We start from the raw sequence: 19,184 nt of genomic DNA on the forward strand, positions 1-19,184 counted from the left end.
AAATGTTGCCTGAAATTGAAAATTAGGTTTTGTACTGTTTGGCATTGAAAATTTATGCATGTATTCACAAATAAATTCTTCTGACAACTTAATTTTATTTTGAGGATATTTAGGTTCAAAATAAATAAGTGCTCATAATTTGTGTGTTATTTATTTTCCATAGTTAATAATAAAAATCATACAAGACATTATCTTGCCAATGTTAAAGATAAATACATACTTTAATAACAAGCAGTAAGTCGCCAAAATATTATTTGAGTGAAAAATACTACAGCCAATATTGTGCAAATTCTCTTCAACAATAGGTAAGCTCATACTCTATGGATGAAAATGCTGAAAGATACACAACTAAATGTAAATCTGTACCAATCAATAAACCAGGAAAATGCCCTGCATTGTAAGTGCCAAGAACAAAGACAGAGTATTTTATTAATAATAGAAATTGCAACTGGAAACTAGAAACTGTAAACCACAGAAATATTACATACATATATGTATAAAATTACATAAAGATAATTAGTATGCTTGCTTGAAAAGTTCACACTGTTGGTGTGAAAATCACGAGGAGTTGGTACCTAATTTTGAAGAAGTTGGGCACAATGCTGAATATTCAAAGCCTATAAAGAATACCTCTTAGTAAAAGTTAGATTTGTGGGAGGGTTTCGAACACCAATAAATTGTTTAAAATCTAACAAAACAGATTTTAAAAATAGAGACTCTTATTTACAATTCTTGCACCAGTGAGAATTATCGTACATCTTAATCCCACAAAACATCTTACAAAATGTGTAGTGACTCAAAGCTACTTCTCAGTATCTAACAATGTAATATATAATTTTAAAATCGTTTTCAATCTTGAGTTTTTTTCTATGGTTTCTGGTAAAATATAAATTAGTACATAATAACTATGATCACTCACGCTATTAACACAAGATTTGGTTGTGAAAAGTAGAAGTCACTAATTTATAAAACTGCAACAACACAACATTACAAGTTACAATCTATCATAATCATTGACAAATCACCATAGCAATATATAAAAGTACATTCACTGAAATACAGTATAATTATAAATACACCTGAAACTATGTTTCAGTTTGAATTTTACCATCAACTTCTTATTGGTGTTCTGAATTATGCACCACATATCAAAATCTGTATGACAGATGTGTCTGCGACTTGAAACCCGCAACAGTGTTTGCTGAAATTATACAATTCTAATATTTCTGAATAATCAAGGAATGAGAGTTGCATTTCAAACATTGTAAAAATATTTAAGTGCAATAAGTATAACATATTTACAAGTTTATTCTAAAATATCTTCAACAGAAGAACTACATATTTAACAAGGAAGAGGATGCGGCAATGTAAAACCAATTGCAGTCAGCCTTTTCTTTATGTAATATTTATCTTTCTCTCTTTTTCTCTCTCTCTCTCTCTCTCTCTCTCATGCACACATGAAAATATTAAACAAACCCGAGTTGACCAGTTTTCATGCAGTGTAAATAAGCTTCTGATAGTTATGTGAAAAAATACATTACTCTGAACAACTAGTTACCAAGAACTGAAGTACTGAAGATCTTTTATCCGACGTAGACTCAACATTTTTAATGACCCCACATGCAAATGATTCTCTACAGCTCAGACCCATGCACGGGAAGCAAAGAACAGAAATCAATATTCCATCAAATCATCATATATACAAGTCACAAGTATCAGTGGTAAGAAGCCAGCTCGAAGGTTGCAGGTTGCGGACAACACGTGTTCAGGGGACGGTGACGTAGTCAGTCGGGCACAAACCCAGCAGCATCTACCCCAGGACACAGCTGTAGTACCTGGATTCAACTGCACCCATGCTCACTCAGTTGCAGTTGTGAGTTACCTTGCAGCTCAGTACTTTGTGTATGTTATACACGTGCCTAGTAGCCTATTTCTTTTAATAAAACAATCAGACAAATACATATTTAACTAGGTCGACGACGAGCGAAGTCAAAGCAAAAACCTCATTTTCACAGCATGTTTCACACCTCTCACAAAGCCTTTGTCACAGTCAAAAATATTTGCAGAAAAGAATAGAATTGAATAAAGTGTAGCTAAGTAGTCTGCGAAAACTATTACTTTTTTATTTGAACTGAATATTATAATATTCACGAATAGTGAATATTTTTCAAATCAAATTTTAACATTCAGTGATTTTTTTTGTTTTTCACACTTCACATAGAAATACAATAAGAAATACTGATCCAAAATACAGTAATATAAGAAAGAGGTAAAAATTTTAGGGATTTAAAAAAAAAAAAATCTGGCATATGGTGAAATATTAAGTTTGAAAATAGTTTTGATTTTATACATAAAATAAAGCAGTTTCTATAATTTTAAATTATAATCACCGATTTGTTGAATATAAAAACAATGGGTGAATATTATGGAAAACAAATATAAATTTTTTAATAAATCATTTAGGCCTCATACATGTTAAATTTTTTTCTCAATAATACTTTTTTTCTGTATGAGCCACACACGGTGAAAGGATTTATATTAGTAAAAAATAATTTATATATAATTTGAAATGTTGAATTGAATATAAAATTATTCGTGAATATCGAACACCAAATAATTCACGAATGTTGAATATTGTTCGAGTACCCCTACAACTAAGTTAGTAAAAAAAGGTAACGTACGGTTGTTTTCCTTGAGTTGTGTGCCAGAAGGCTAACAATGAAAACAATTTTTCCAATCAAACATATACTATTTGTAACCTGGCCAAGAACAACAGTTTGTCTGCAGGTGCAGTTTCCTGTGAGGTGACGGCAAGTGCTACAGCGACCTCGCCAGACAGTCAGTCACTCTGCAGTCCCGAGATTCCATGGCTGGGGCGGATTCTTATTGCAAAGCAAAGAAGAATGGAGTCTACATGCGACAGTAGTGAAACTTCTTGCTTATTACGTATAGAGATAAATTAGTGGTATTTTTTTATTCAACAAGAGCTAATGATTGAGAATAGTACTGTACACTCGTATCCGTTCACTGGCACTTTCTGGCGCCTCTTTTAGCAGTTTATTCCCACCTTGCCTTTGATAATACCTTTTATCTGCTTTTGCCTTTTTATTATTTTTAGGTATGATGTTAAATCATGATCTCCAGCTGGAATTTAAAAAAACTCACTCCAATCGAACATAAATTACACTTATAAAGTCTATATCTTACTGTTAGGCCTTTTGATATTTCAAATCACAGTTTTTACATCCAAAAAATGAATTACACTTATAAAGTTAACCTCTTAAGTCAATCCATCTTTTTTTACATTTTAAATCACACTATTCACATAAAAATTAATGATACTTATAAAGTAATTTTCACAAATCAATCAATGACTCTTTTTCACACAAATAAATGAATTGTAGATACTTTAAATAAAATAACATAAATATGGTAGCATCAATCGTTAGCTGATACGAAAGATGAGGACTAGACAAACACAAGCAGCATTACGAGAATTCCGTAGCATCACTGCTGTGTCATTTCTACCTCTCCCTTGCCGTCTCCTCTTCCAGCCGTTACAACTAGCTTATAGCATTCTACGCTACGTACCTACCCCACCTCCCTTGCTGTCATCCCATTCGACTGCTAGCGCATGCGTTGTGGTGGCGTCGCCGACGCACTCTCCTCTGCCGGTTCCCCCACCATGCACCTAACTATTTCCTTCACGCGATTGGAATTTTCATAACGCTTGAAAATCGTAGCCCCTTCATCAAAGAAGTTTCACTTCAAAAAAACATGTGGCAGTCTTCAACTTGAACCTGAGAACACGGAATCGAGTGACAAAGATAGAATCGTCCCAGAGAGAAAATTAATTAAGTGACTAGAGTAAATTTTTTTTATTAAATGTCAATTTTTAAGCTTGTATTATGCAATAAAATATGTTGTTAAGGGGCCTGCCTTGCCAGAGATGTATCTGTTAGTGAGGCGAGATGATAAGCACGATGCTCGCTAGTGTTTCTAGCGCGGTGTAGCCTCTAAGCGCAAGGCTCTGAACTGGCACGCAGTCTTCTCATTGTGCATAGGGCAACTATGAAATTTGAGTGGTAATCATAACATTATACAGCTGAGATGATGATAATGATAAAAGTGTAATGCAAGTCCCTTAAGTGCTTTCAAGAATCTGTAACAGTGTTTTTACACCTAAAAATTACTCTGAAAACATGCATTTTAGCTATTTTAACTCTTTTCTTAAAAATACAGTTTAAAAACTTGATCTGAAAACATAACTACTTATCGGACCTCAGCGCAATCTTAAATGCTTTTCGTAAACGGACTCCACCCAGATATCTCGAGCCGAGCAGTTTTCAAATTGTGTCGTTTTTTCCTGAAGCTCTGCACACCATTGTGTGCCTGGGTAGACCTTAAGGATGTGAGAATTACTCATCAGCAACAATACAAATGAAGATATTTTTTTTTTATTTCCTGTGTCTGTACATGATTGTTCACAAGTTCTAACACATGTTTCTTCTCCAAATCTAAAACCAATGAATCTCCATTGTTAGCTCTGTAATTGTGATCTAAGATAAAAGAAATTTATCACAGTTGATAACTATGGACAATATTTTACAGTGAGTTGTGATAACACTGAAATGAATGTCAATATACTATATGACACCACAACCAGGTTAAAAAATTCAATGAATGTTATCATTTTAGTTCAAGTTTACACAAAACTGTAAGGACCAATTTATTGGAAACATTAATTATGCTCTTTGCAATTGTGTATGTATTTTTCAAAATTTTGAATTTTGGTTATTATTTTAAACTTTTTAGAAAATTCCTACGTTACTGTCTAAGTATATGTCTATTTGTCTGTCCTGTATGTTTGGCGTCTCACAAAATATTTTACCCGTACATTTTACCCCCATACTGTTTTATTTTATGGTGTGTTATTTTATTGTACCCCCGTGAGATGGACACCATTTTGTAGAGAGAGTTTTGTTTTGAATTGCGATATATTTTAAGATATCGCAAACTGTAACTGTTTTATAATTTTGTATAAAAATAAATAATTGTAGGAACAACGTAGTAACAATTAATAATAGAGCTGTACCGATTCACAAAATTTTTCCAATATGCCGATACACCAGTACAACTGTTGCCGATTCACAGATTCCGAACCGATACAGGAGAAAATACATTTTGTTAAATAATTTTCATAATTTTACTAGCTTCCCCAAAATAACTCATTCTAAGAAAAGCATGCAATGCAAATGCACATGTATTTTAGTTTATAAACGGAACATAACCTCTCTTTATAACTAGTATTTTTAGCTCGTTTTCCTTTGTTTTTTCACGACCGTTAGTTGCTTATATAAACATGAATTTACTAATGGAGTGGTTTCCGACGATGTTCTTCTGCTGTACCATCAGACCCTCAGCAGTTCATATACAGAAGCAAGAAGAAAAACATTTATTACAGCGCCCTTTGGCGAGTAAACACCATAACACCTATCTTGAAACCATCGCCAGTGAATCACAAACCTTTTACAGAAAACCATATCTAAATTGGTCAAACCTTTTTGGAGATAAATGAGAACATTAATTTTTTTACACAAATAACCTCGCACCCTAAAAGTATACACCTTCTCTGTTCAGTCGTGGGTAAACAGAGCTATGTTACATAAAAATATGTTTTTCTGTCCGTAGGTAAATTGTTAGCATAAAATGACAGGTCTGATCTAAATCCACAAAGTTCAGCTTTGACTCACTGGGATTTGAAATGTAGGCCTACAATTATAAAAGATTAGTCAAATAATTATCTTCTGTAAAATTTTTAGTAAATATCTTCAAGTTAAAATACACATATTTTATATTTTTAACACTTTCTTGGAATATTGTATTATACCTAAATGATTAAAATAAAAGGTAGATAGGCAGAACACTATAGTTCAAAATTAGCTAAATTGGAAATGTTTGTCAACCACTAATAATTGAACAACATAATTAATTGAAAACATGTGAAACAAATTTGGTTCATATTATTCAAGCAGAATTTTTAAAATAGACTTTAAGAAAAGGGTACTGGTAAAGATACAAGGTTGTAAACCATCACTATACAATTTTCAAAATACAACAATTTTGATTTATTCATTTTACATATGAATCATATTAATGAATATTATGCAGCTTGCACTGTTTATGGACTTAAAAAACAAGCATTTGAATTTAAAAACAATAAGCAAAAAAAAATTATTCAGGTACTGGTTTACTACACGAATCAGTTGTTAACCTTAAATCACATACTATTGTAATGCAATAACTTTTCTTTTGAAATATGATATTTTTAATGATATTTCTAGCTATTTAATTAAGGCTTCAGTAAATTGCTGGTAATTGTCAACCAACATTCAGAAACTTTAGTTTACATTAAGAAAAAATATATATTTATTTAGTTTAAATAAAATAGGGAAAACTCATTAAATAAAAAAAATTCATATCATCAGTAAACATTAAAAAGTTATTTTTGCAAGGGGTTAAAATCATAATTTTTTGTTCTATTAATATTTTTATGCTATACTTAATCCTGGAAATATTGCTCATTACATAATTAATGCCTATAGTGGCTATATATAGTAGAGTGCCTCAGTAGTCAAATTTTTCCCCCACTAAAAATCATTTTAAGTGAGAAAATATTAAAAATCAAAAAGTACTAATTTTTTTAAACTGTTAGATGGGAAGGCTTAGTGTTATATAGAATTAAATACTGGCAAAACGTTTTTAATATGTGATAAGATAATTCTAATTTTAAAAAAGAGGTACAAAATTTGAAACCTTTTGGAAATATTAATATTTTTTAATGACATGTTTTTATTTTGGATATTGTCCTGATTACGTAATATACAACGAAGTTAGTGTTTTTTGCGGAAAGGTGAAACAAAAGATTTTATCAAAATAGATCAAAATATTAAAATATAATGATATGCGTGGATTACTACTACATACATATTGGCCTTGTAAAATCAAATATTTACAAATTTAGATTGAAACTTCAAGCAATGAGAAATATGTGGCAGGCCTGGAATCTACTGGTTGGTAGTTGCTGAAAGAACATGGTTTCCATGAATCAACTTTCTTCAGATTGGGATATGGAACCACCAATCACATACGTACAACTTTATTGGCCAATACAAAATTCTGAAATTTGATGAGCGAACAAGTTAAGTAAGTCAAAAGAAATAAGAAATTAACACAAGTTTCAAAATGAAAGAAAAACCATCTTAAGAAAATTTTAAAAATTTGGCACTTCATCTATTTATTCAACCAATTTAACCCTGGTAATGAGTCAAAATTTTTAACCACCTTGAGAAACTTTTAACAAAGATTTACTCTATTTTAAATAGGTACATACACATTTACTACAGTACTTTAACAATTTTTTATTCTGCTTTTGCAAAAGATGATAAAGAAGGGTGATAGATAGTGATTTAAATAAAGTAATGTTTTATAACATTATTCTTACAATTTGTTATAAAAGATTTGACATAAAAAAAATTCTTTTTTAATGATTCCTTAAAATAAAAGAAAAAATGCAATAAATAGGTAATCTTAATCACAGACTACTGAAATAAACAGACGGTCAATATCTTCAGTGTCGACCTCGTATTGAGTGACGAAAATTTGAGATTCAGAAGGTGATGCTGTGAAGCAGAGGACAAGGGAGTTTCGATGTTCAAAATGGCCCGACAAATAACAGCAAGCAAAGCAGCACTGCAATACTTCCGCCGGGACTTCGTGAGGTTACAATAAGCGCAACAGTGAATGCTCTTGGAGAGTGTATTTATTTATGCATAGTATAATTACTACCGTTAATTTTCAGTGTGCCGGAAATTAGGTATTTTGGAACTTTTTTTAAAAATTGTTATTATAATTTTAAATTATTTTTGGAAATTTTATTTTTTATATAATTTGGTTACAAAAAGGGTGATTTACACTTTGTTAGGCTGGTGTACTCTACTAAGTTATACTTTGCAGCAGTGGACTGAGACACTTTTTCTCAGGGGCCAATCTGAGCTTTTGCAAGCCTAAAGACGTCATTAGCAGCCCGGATGACATTTCTCCCGCTTGCAGTCACGCCCGTGGGCCTGTAACTTTAATTCCCTGCATGACTAAATTTGCACACAACAGCTCTGGACGAGTTGTTACCACTTCTCAGAGAACAGCTAACAACAGCTCTTCCCGTCACGCATACTTCTTAGGTTCACTCATAGAAAGTCCCGTTAGGACGCTCTTTCCCAGCCTCGTTGCGTTTTTTTGTCCACCCTCACCCCCCCAGCTCCCCACCTTGCTTCTCAGAATTTAGCCCAGGATCATTGCCCTGACGTGAACTCGCCAGGCAGTGGCCTACTTCAAGGACGATTTGCCACAGAAAAAAATATGTGCAGATATGGACCACCCATGACATCTAGTGGCAGAAACAGTTACTTCTGCACTTGTCGCCAGCGAGTGGAGCTAACGCCCGCGGCACCTAGTGGCGACTTTGCTAACCTCCTTCTTTCTTTCCCCTTTAGGCCGCCAGAGAGCAGCACCGGCTGCGCCTTAAGGACCTATGCTTTCTACACGCGTCCTGTAAAAATCGATCCTATGTAGCTTTCTGTGCCTGCTGGTAGAGAGCGCAGTGGTCGTCCCTCGGTGTAGTTACGCCCCCCTCGGTCACCTCCGGAAGTTTTCGGTCCAGAGCCGAACCTTCCCCCTCTTTTCCCTAGAGCCGAGCGCACGTTTTAATTAGGAGCTTTGTCCGCCATTGCGGCACTTAGACTTCGGCTACTTACAGCGTCATCTCGGCGTCTCCTCTGTTGAGAGGCTTTTTCGCGGCAACAACAAACTCTTCCTTCGAATTAGGAATGTAGTCAACGGTGTTAAGGGATGTGATACCAGTTTCTAAATTTAGCAGTAGCCTGTCAGTCGTAGTAATTAGGCAACAAATAATGTTTTAGTTTACATTTTATAATTTTTTTTACCTTCCTAAATCATGAATTCTCCCACGTCATCCGCGCTATTCTCGATCCGCGCATTTCGGATGTCGGCGCGAGACATTCCTGGAGTCCAGGAGCTACACCCTGTTTGGGTCCAACATTTGGGCGCCGAAATTGCACCCATCATGTTGTCCAGGACCCCGAGCTTCGAGTCTCTTTAAGAAGAGCTTTATCCCGGCCAGACGTCCAACTTTTGAAGCCCCGGGTGATATTTTAAAATATAACTTCTCCCTACAACCAACGAAAGAAATTATTTAAATGAATACCAGCGAGCAGTGCCATAGAGAACTTAACAAATAAGAATATGTGAAATTGTTACAGTAATGAGTGGACGAACCTGACATGCTATAATATGTCAGGAAGGACATTTTTAAATTGTTTTTCTGTGCTTGATTTGTTGTTAAAAAGATAGAATGACGTGTGTTAATCATATCGGGCCGGCCCTCCTTTTAATAACTTGTTAATACCTTTCTTTGTGAAACTAAAACAAATGGTAAATAGATTTAATTTAATGCTTTTTAAATAAACCAGGAAACCTATAGACCAGGGCCGGCGCGTCCATATAGGCGAACTAGGCAACCGCCTAGGGCGCCAAGTAGCTGGGGGCGGCGCAGCACGACACATAACAGCTGATATAATATGTTTGAGGATTATTGAAACTAGATGAAAATTGATTTTTGTAACAGTTTGGAATGTTTATATTGATATAAGTATTTATTTAAAGTCCACGGTGACCTATTTATGATTTGTAATAAGTAAAAAAGTAATAAAAAACACAAGCCTCCTGCTTACATTTGATTGTTGACAAAATCTTAGGCTTACGTGATGTATTTTGAGGCAAGGAAATTTTTTTTGGAGTGTCTGGCTTGGGGGGGGGGGGGGGGGGCAATTAAGGTTTTTCGCCTAGGGCGCCAATTTACCTTGCACCGGCCCTGCTATAGACCAATCTACTTATGTAGTGATTTATTTTTTCCTTATTAACCTACCGTATATACTCGTGTATAGCGCGCCCTTTTTCCCCCTCAAGTAAAGGAAAAAAATAAGGATGCGCGCTATACACGGGAAAAAATTTTTTTTGGGGGGGGGGGGGAGGAGTGGAAGTCGTTAACTGCCGGGTGACGGGTGACGTTTCTGGCCAGCCCCCACACATACGCACAAGCAACAAGGCCTCTGTTTCACACACACACACACACACTCACACACACGCACACGCGCGCGCGCGCAAGCTCGCACATCATGGTCTCTTGTTTATTTTTAGACCTCCCCCCTTTACAGAAAGCCAGCTCAGAAGCTAGTAAAAAGAGAGAGAGAGAAAGAGAGAATGTTGTCACCAGTTCCCCCCCCCCCCCCCCCCCCCCCCGGCAACTTCTTCGCTTCCTCCATTCCTCACCGGTGAGTCATCAAGTTCTCCGCGCCAGCTTAGCAACGTAGCGCGGCACGCCTCCCTCCCTTCCTTCCTTCCTTCCACGTACCAGTTGTGACGATATAGCGCTTCATTATCTTCCGTTTAGACAGCAGAGTTTATGTATTTTCCTGACGCATCACCACACATCAATTTAAATAATCAGGTACCACAAAATGTTAGTAAAATTTATTTATGGGGGAAAAAAAAATTTCAATTTTTTTTTTCTTTGGAATTAGTTGCAAAAATCGTGGTGCGCGCTATACACGAGGGCGCGCTATACACGAGTAAATACGGTATATCTAATAAACAATCCACTAGCTCCCAAGTTGCTTGCGTGCAGGGAGTATCAAATTGTCTTGTTCTCCACCTCGTGCCCCCTCTGGTAATACTTGTCTTTTTCTTTATATTTTTGCTCAGCTGTTTTCTAGGATTTTTTTTATTAAATTAAAATAATATAATTTTGGGGCATGAGGGGCGTTACATCAGTGTGTACAGTTTAATACACAGCATGAATAACATAATCGAAAAATTAAGTTCCATCACTCGTAATACTTCGTGACAAAAAGTAAATATTATGATTTGATAAGAATAATTTTTAATATTTACCCATGCATTTGCACATGATGTATGCAGATAATTTAATATTTCAATGTGCAAGCTAGGAAGTCAGAATAAAATATAATATGCAATAGTAGAAACAGTTAACATTTAAATGGCATTAGACCTACATATAAGGTACAGAATATTTTTTTTTATAGAAATTCTTATATAGATTTTAAAAAATGCAAAGATATTGATTCTAGATGACTAAATCCTACCAAAACTTATTTCATATAAATAAATTGACTATTTAAAAAAACAGTAATATTAAATAGTTACAAAACATGATATGTGACAGAATGTATGACTTATTTTTTAAACGTGTCATAACTACGTGTCTATACTCAGCAATTGTCAACGTCTCAAAAGCATTATCAGTCATGGTGAACCAGACATTGCTTTTGTTAACTACTACATGCAAAACTAACGGAAGCAAAGTAAACTAAGTGACTACAAGATGCGAGAGGAGTGAAGCGGAAACCACGTGTCCACGACTATGGAGAGAAACACAACGAAGCTCACTGGGACAGACAAACGCAACCGCAAACGAAAACAGCAGCTGTAACGTGCAGGAAGGGGGAGAGTGGAAACTGACCTGGCGGTTGTAGCCGCAGGTCACCGGCCTTGCCACACGGCACACACATGCCAACACGCCACACGGCGCACGCATGCCAACACGCATGCATGCACACCACACACATTTGTAACAAAACAATCTTAAAAGAATGCTCAAACCGTCCCGTAACATGAATTACAATGGATTCATCTCAGTTTGACCAACTTAATTCAACACCACAAAAATTTTCACTGCATTATTTTTTTTCTTTCTTTTTCTTTCAAATTTATAGTACTACATTTTACAACTTGAAAACATTATGATGAATATCTCAACAAACATGTATATGTAGAAGAATTGAACTCTTAGGCATAATGAGAAGTATTTGAAGTTAAAATATTAATAAGTAGTTCAAATAACATGCCAGAATGAATGGTAAAAAGAGTTAAACATGTTACAGTTTGTATATCACGAGTATCTTACAAGATGAAATTGCTAAGTGGCATGGATAACGATGTGAAAATGGAACTCGCTAGAGGAAAATCTTTTTAGTAGTTATCTGGCTTGCACTTAATTAGTACTAGGAGTCTCACGTACGCATCTCTACCAGACGTCACCAAAAGAACAAGTGGTTGTCGTTATGAAACACGTGAATAATGGCTGGCTCCATAATAGTAACCAACAATCATTTAAATCTTTCCTACTTTACTAAACTTCACTCTTAATCTGGATGGGCATGAGGATATACGAATATGTAAAAATATTTTTCTTCTATCTTTTTAACATATAAAAAGCCTACAATCATGTATATATAGTACATGTTTGAATACTAGAGCTTGAATTACATTATACAATTTCCACAATGTGCTTATCTTCAGAAAGTTAGAAAAAGTAAGACTGTTTGCAAACAGTACTGATTTTAAATAGTAATGTGTCAGTCAGTCCGGGTTCTCGGTTCTGGTCAGTATAAGCAGCATCAAAAACAGTAAATATAATCCTGGTACCACAGGAAGCTAAACAGGGGGAGGGAAGGGGTGTGTTTAGAGTCGGACATAAGAGCAAGCCACTGTTGAGCCAAGCTCCAGTGGAAAGTGTTTGTGTTTCAATGATCAGTGTAAGACTAATTGTTGTGGACAGAAATCTTGAATGCAGTAATTAAATTTATAGTGTAGACATTAGAAATAAACAATAATGTGCTAATTTATTGGGGTATCCCTTACTAACCCAGTTCTTCCCACATTATACTCGTAACAATACATACTTAACTAGCAATTGATTTTTGTTTCTATTCCTGTACTAGTTTTTATTATTTATTTTTTATTAATTACTTTATCTATTCTGAAGAGATATTTACATTTTTCTCAAGAAATTTTTATGTGTGTGTGTGTGTGTGTGTGTGAGTTACGTATCCACCCAGCAGTTAACATGTATTACTGTGTGTTGCTGCTCTAGCTACCTAGAGAGATGGGACACAACTGTGCTACCTAGGAGCTTTTTTATTGTTAGTGGTCAGATTATTTTAATTAGGAGCACTGCTAAGTCATACCGAACAAATAAATATGCCATATATTATGTGTTTTTGGTGTGACTGAACATTGTAATGGAGGTTAACAAAGAACCAAGAACCGGGTAAAACATATAACTGCCACATCACTCACTTTAATAAATAGTTAAAATTTTAAAAAATAAATACAAAACTTTGTACAAGTCATGCTTTCAGCTGAATGAAAACATCACTGAAACCAAATTTTTTCACAACAGTATATATTCATACTTTACTTTCATATTCAAAATATTTGGCAGTCAATGTTCTTGAATTACAAATGGAAATAAGTTAATGCAGTTACAGTTTAACTTAACACTTTGCATGATACAAACAATCCACAACTTCTGCACCAAAGGTGCAGTAATTGTAGAAAGTAAAAATACACAGTGTGGAAAGTACTAAAAGTGTAAATGTTTCTATCCAAATGCAGAGTTGCTAATATGGGATACATCTAGCAAAATCTCATAATTTAGGTATTGAAATATATTACTATTACTATTAGTACTCATAATTTGTAACCAAGAGCTATAACGCCAACAAATGGTTTATGTACCCTTTGAATCGTATCACAATTTATTTCCAAATTTGATCTCCTGATGAACTAAAACATCACAATAAGACCCAGTGCTTTTCTGGTCACATAAATATTTTCATTATGTATTTTCATCAAACAGCAAAGGTTCAATGCGCATCGCTGGTGACAGCAATGCGCATCGCTGGTGACAGCAATACTTATCGAGTCTGAATACTACAGACGCCCTCCGGCTTTTGAGACGGTTGTCGAGGCCACCTCGACATTAGGGTTGAAGTTATGTCGTGGTGTTTGAGGTGACACGTGTTCCGCTGCACTTATGCCCTGACGGTGCTGACTTCAAGGCTGGCTTAGCTCGAAACAAGACTGCCTCTAGGCACTACATTGCTACAGCCTCCTGAAGTAGTGGTCGCACCCACAAGAACAGCCCGGTAGTGACTTGTTGCGCAAGTCCCAAACAAACAAAGCCTTTGTTGAGGTTTGCTTTGTCACAGGAACTAAAACTGGTAAGCCTTACAAGTTGTATGCAAAGCCTGCATTAGAAACTACAATTACATAGTTGCACTTTTTCCATAAAAGCAATGGGTTTTAATTTGTTTTATTTTCTAATAATGGTTTGATGTCTCTCCGAATTGAAATTGCTAGAGACGGATGAGGTTTGACGGGTTGAGCGGCAGTGGAAGGCAAATGGGAACACTCAGAGAAAACCATACAGCAAAAAAAAATCAGAATTTCAAATGTCAGGGTAGATAACTCAATACAGCTCTGCTTGAATAAAATATAATTTCCATTACAAAACATCTGCACTGCTAGAGATGGGTGTATTTACAACAGAACAGCCAGTTAGTCTGCGGCTGGCATCACTTTAACAACATGTCGTTCGTTCATCATCTGTAAAAAATACCTGAGAGTGGTAACAGATCCAAAACTAATTTCTTTCAATTCATACATCTATTTTAGATAAGCAATATTTTTGACACTTAAAGGAATCAATGACTTACAACTAGGATGATTCAACCACTTGCCCTTCCAGTGTTTCCGTCTTCAAAAGAGTATGAGAGTAAAATACCTCCACAGAATGCGGAGCGTCGAAACTGGCAGTGGTTAAGCAAATGGAAATAAGTTTTCCAGACACACTAAAACTAAATACAGTTTACGTAGTATATACAATACAATTACGGAGTCCATCATGTTCGCACTAGATTCCATAACTGTGAGACACTGGAAGCCACTTCAATTACTCTTCAACACGCCCTGTCGCACAGACAGCTCACGTAAGACCACACAAACTGAAGCAGAACTGAACGCATGGACACAAGAGAAGTTAAAAAGTTTGGATCTGCACTACTGCAGTCACCGTTTCAACAAGCACACAAGAATGGTTAGAGAACGTGCTTGTAGAAGACTCAAGTCCAACTCAGTTCCAGATTAGGCCAAGAGTTCACACTACCTCTGTCAGGCGTACAAACAATCTCCACTTCTAAGAGATATAACATAAAATATTCAATAGTATTCATGTGGAATTCCTCTTTGATTGGAAATTGCAACCATAGTTACAGCATCTTCTCTAAACGTTCACATTTTTTTGATAGCTACTAATGCTGGGAATGCCAGTTCACTTCAGACAACTTCATAATGAAAGGTTAAATCACGGCCATATTGGTGTTTGTGAGGCACTACTCAAAACTTTCCACACCCGCACATTTTCTGCAGAGCTCAAGAGAAACTCCGTATCAGCAATAGCTGCAGATGACCGTTTGGAAAAAAAAATTATGTTTAAATGCAAATATCTCATTTTTAAACTAATGTCTGTGATTAATTATTACAGCCATGAAAAAAAAAATCATATGCTTGAAAAAAATATACATTTAATTGATTGTATGTTTTTTTTGTTTTGTTTTGAACTGATGATTTTTGCAAGAGATTAACTTTTCTTCCTAATTAGTACAATAGAAGGTAATCAAGAGCTGTAGTACTAGCAGTTTTGAGTTTGCAAACGAAGTTGTGTTAATTTTGTATGGCGTCTCATAGAGAATGATTATGGTCGCTCAAGTGTTAATGTAATTTATTACGAAAAGAACATAAAACACTTTCCAATTAGTTTAAAAGTTAAAAAAATTGAGAGCAACACTAGGGGTGGTGCTAGCAGAAAGTAAACACACTTAAGGTGATGATGATGAACTATTATTAAATCTTGGCAAATGAAGCAGTAGGGGAGCAAATTGAAATGAATACGAGAAGTAGGAGGGCAGTGAGGAAACACACAGTCTTACAGCAACACCCGTGTTGCACACAAATTAAATGCCGGGAACCGAACCCACATCACCTCTGTGGGCGGCCGGTGACGGCCGTTCAGCCACAAAATAAAATAACATACTTGCATGGACATTAAAATGTTACCATTTCGTATTAATCTAGGTAAAATCAGTAACTTGTGAATAGTTGAGCACATGAATACACAAGGCGATAATACCTACATAGAGACAAGATCTTATGAATTTATTTTGAATCCCATTTTGTTTTATAACAGATAATTTCTGTGTATTTATTTTTATAAATTCTGGCTCTTAATAGTTCTCCCACCAAAACAGTTTAATGATGACATGCCTTTTTACAACAAAACAATTTGTAATAAGTTTCTATTCATCAGATACATTCAGAACAATAAAAATAAAATGGCAAAAATTTGTGGTTTAATAGTGATTCAATAAGAGATGCACAAACAAACAAATTAAATTAATTTTTCTGATCATTCCACTTTGGTACAAACTTTGTACAGAAATAATAATATTCCTTGAACTTCAAACATTAAAATAATACTTATTTTTTTTTGGTGATGTAAATTAATTTTTGGTTAACCTCGTGATTTCACTTTCATTTTGGTGCTATATATTGTATTGACATGCTTTTCATTGTTGTTTTCAGTTTTAAAATTTAATGTTTAAGCTGCTAGTGAAAGTTCTGCTCAAACCACACATTTGCATTTTCGCAAGCAAATACGGTTTTGACACATTTCCACACTCGGCATAATCTGGAACTGATAATTGAGAAACCCTTCTAATTTATGATTAAAAATAATTATACATTTAAAAAATTTATATATTAGAAACTTTTAAGTTTTGAATGGAAGATTAGCACAAGAAGGATGATCTGAATAGCAGAGAAATACATTAAAAAATGTATTTCTTTTGTTAAAGCTATCCAAATCTTAACATGATAGGACTTATTTTTCTGTTAAAGAAAACCAAATAATTGCGAGGCAGTGCAGTCCTAAACTATATAATAAACAGGTAACAACTAATAACACAGTCGACGTACTTTCTCGTACTGATGAATGTCGACAAATATATACTACTAAAACACATTATATTATATTAAAAGTTTGCCAATATCATGCCAAAGTTGAAGTTGAATTGAAGTTGAATTCCAGGAAGACACTCCACAGACACCATCGAGAGGGCGAAACTGAACAGCGGAGAGAGAATGGCAACAGTGCGTATGCTCTCCATGCTATTTGCACGGGATGAAATACAGAACAACGCATGCTTACAGCACTGTCGTTATGAGAGGCATACGGGCATTGGAGCTGAAAGACGTAAGACTACATTATCACTAAATGTTACATTATCGTTTAAGTACCTTACACTATTTACAGCCAAGCTTAGTGGACTCAGGCCTCCTACATCACAATCACTCTCCTGATTCACAGTCGCACCATCACAATGTCCCCAGTATCTACTAGTATATAACTCTTTAACAAGCTAACATTTTTAACGAGTAAAATTTCTGCATCCTACATCACAGCTTCTGTTGTCTCACTTGATCATCCTGTTTCTACTTGTCTATGCCCACGGGCTCAAAGAGCGAAAAATTCAACGTGCAAGTCCAGAAAATATAATTTCACTACTACAATAACCATCACATTATTCTTTCATCTGAACAGCACTACACTTGGCAAAAAATGTGTCAAGTATGTACATATGCATGACCAAAAGAAGCCTAGGTCGCTATATACAAATAACTTACATGTATAAGCCAGAAACTTTATTAAAATGTTTCTAGCAAAAAAAAATTATTTGATTGCTTAAATTTTCTGATGATCGATAAAATATTTAATAATAATATATCAAAACACTTTTTTATTTTATTTTATGACATACACATTCAATAAATGTGCAACAAGAAGTAACAGATTTTTTTAAACTCATAATAGTAAACACTTTCATTTGCAACACAATTAAAATTCTAATAATATTAATAAGTGATAAGTTACTCACACGCATACGTATTTACAAATGTACAGTATAAACTGGCAATAAATAAATCTCTTATCATAACATACCACTAGCAGACGCAATATAATTTAAGAACAGGTTGCTGCAGCCAACCCGTGTGAAAACAGTTCACTCCTTACCCTGTTCACTCCCAACCAATCACATCGCATCACCTGCAGACTTCATATTCCCCCTTAAATAACACCACCACTTCACAGAACACACACTAAATTTACAACAGACACTCCACACTAAACACCTAAATTGAAATAAAGTTCAGAATAAATAAGTTAACAAAGTAAATAAATAATAAATAAAAAATATTTCAAGTTCAGTAAAGATACACGTCACTGCGTGTCTCATTGTTAACGTCCTACAATCTAATATCTTGACGCTATTTAGCCAAGCAGAGAAGTGGAACTCTGTTTCAAACACTATATTTACATCATTATTACAATACGTAATTATATTATTGGAAATGCAGGTACTAGCACATGAGCAGAACTCACGGTTTCTTTTGCCTCTCTAAATATGAACACAGCCTTCGATAATTTATCAGACGTAATATTTACACAGTAAAAACAGAACCTTCCTACTTGAAGAGCAATGCCTCGCAAGCGGTGCATGCAAGAGTGTGCTATCACTCCTTAACAGTGCAGCAATGTCAAGGCCTTGAAATAGTTCCAAACAATAACTGAATAATCAACTCCCGCAGTGTTTGAGAGTTATTGAAGGAAAATTATGCAAACCTGAGCCACAATTAAGCGCTCTCTACTTGTTAAAATATTCTGATTTTAATTGAGATTTGGGCAGCTGATCATCAGAACATATGGCATTGTGCTCGAAATGTTAAAAAGTGGTATTATTGCCTAACTCAGCCCAATTTCAAAAAGCTTATATATTTAATTTTCAACAAACTACCTGTAAATGTAAATTTAAACATAAACATGAGTAAGAATGATTGGGTGGGGTCCACAATAGAAACAGTTTTTTTTTTTCCCCACGGGGTGTAACACATCTCTTCGCTGTCTGCCGAAAGAACAGTAGTTCAGTTCTGTGAGGTTGGTGCTTCGTCTGTCGTTGCTACTGTCTGCGAGAAGTGTGGAAGTCTCCCCGACTCACCGGGGAGTACAGATTGTCAAAGGTTAGGCAGTGCTGACCTCTGTTACCTGCGAGCGTCCAGCCCGCCGGCCGCGTGGCTCCTGTGCTTGCCGCAGCCGCTGCCCTGGAAGGGAGCGAGAAGTCCGTCACACG

The 19,184-nt window shown here is 35.3% G+C and overlaps 1 protein-coding gene across 3 annotated transcripts in view; it reads right to left on the reverse strand.

Moving 5' to 3' along the window:
• Nucleotides 1-139: 139 nt before the first annotated feature.
• Nucleotides 140-19,184, reverse strand: part of LOC134536631 (calmodulin-binding transcription activator 2) — a 417,559-nt gene continuing 398,514 nt past the window's right edge. For all 3 annotated transcript variants that reach the window (XM_063376428.1, XM_063376429.1, XM_063376427.1), the window contains one exon: nucleotides 140-19,155. The gene's annotated coding sequence lies outside the window, so the exon portion shown is untranslated. The remainder of the gene's footprint in view (nucleotides 19,156-19,184) is intronic.

Source organism: Bacillus rossius, chromosome 11, assembly GCF_032445375.1.
Source record: "Bacillus rossius redtenbacheri isolate Brsri chromosome 11, Brsri_v3, whole genome shotgun sequence".
NCBI lineage: Eukaryota > Metazoa > Arthropoda > Insecta > Phasmatodea > Bacillidae > Bacillus > Bacillus rossius.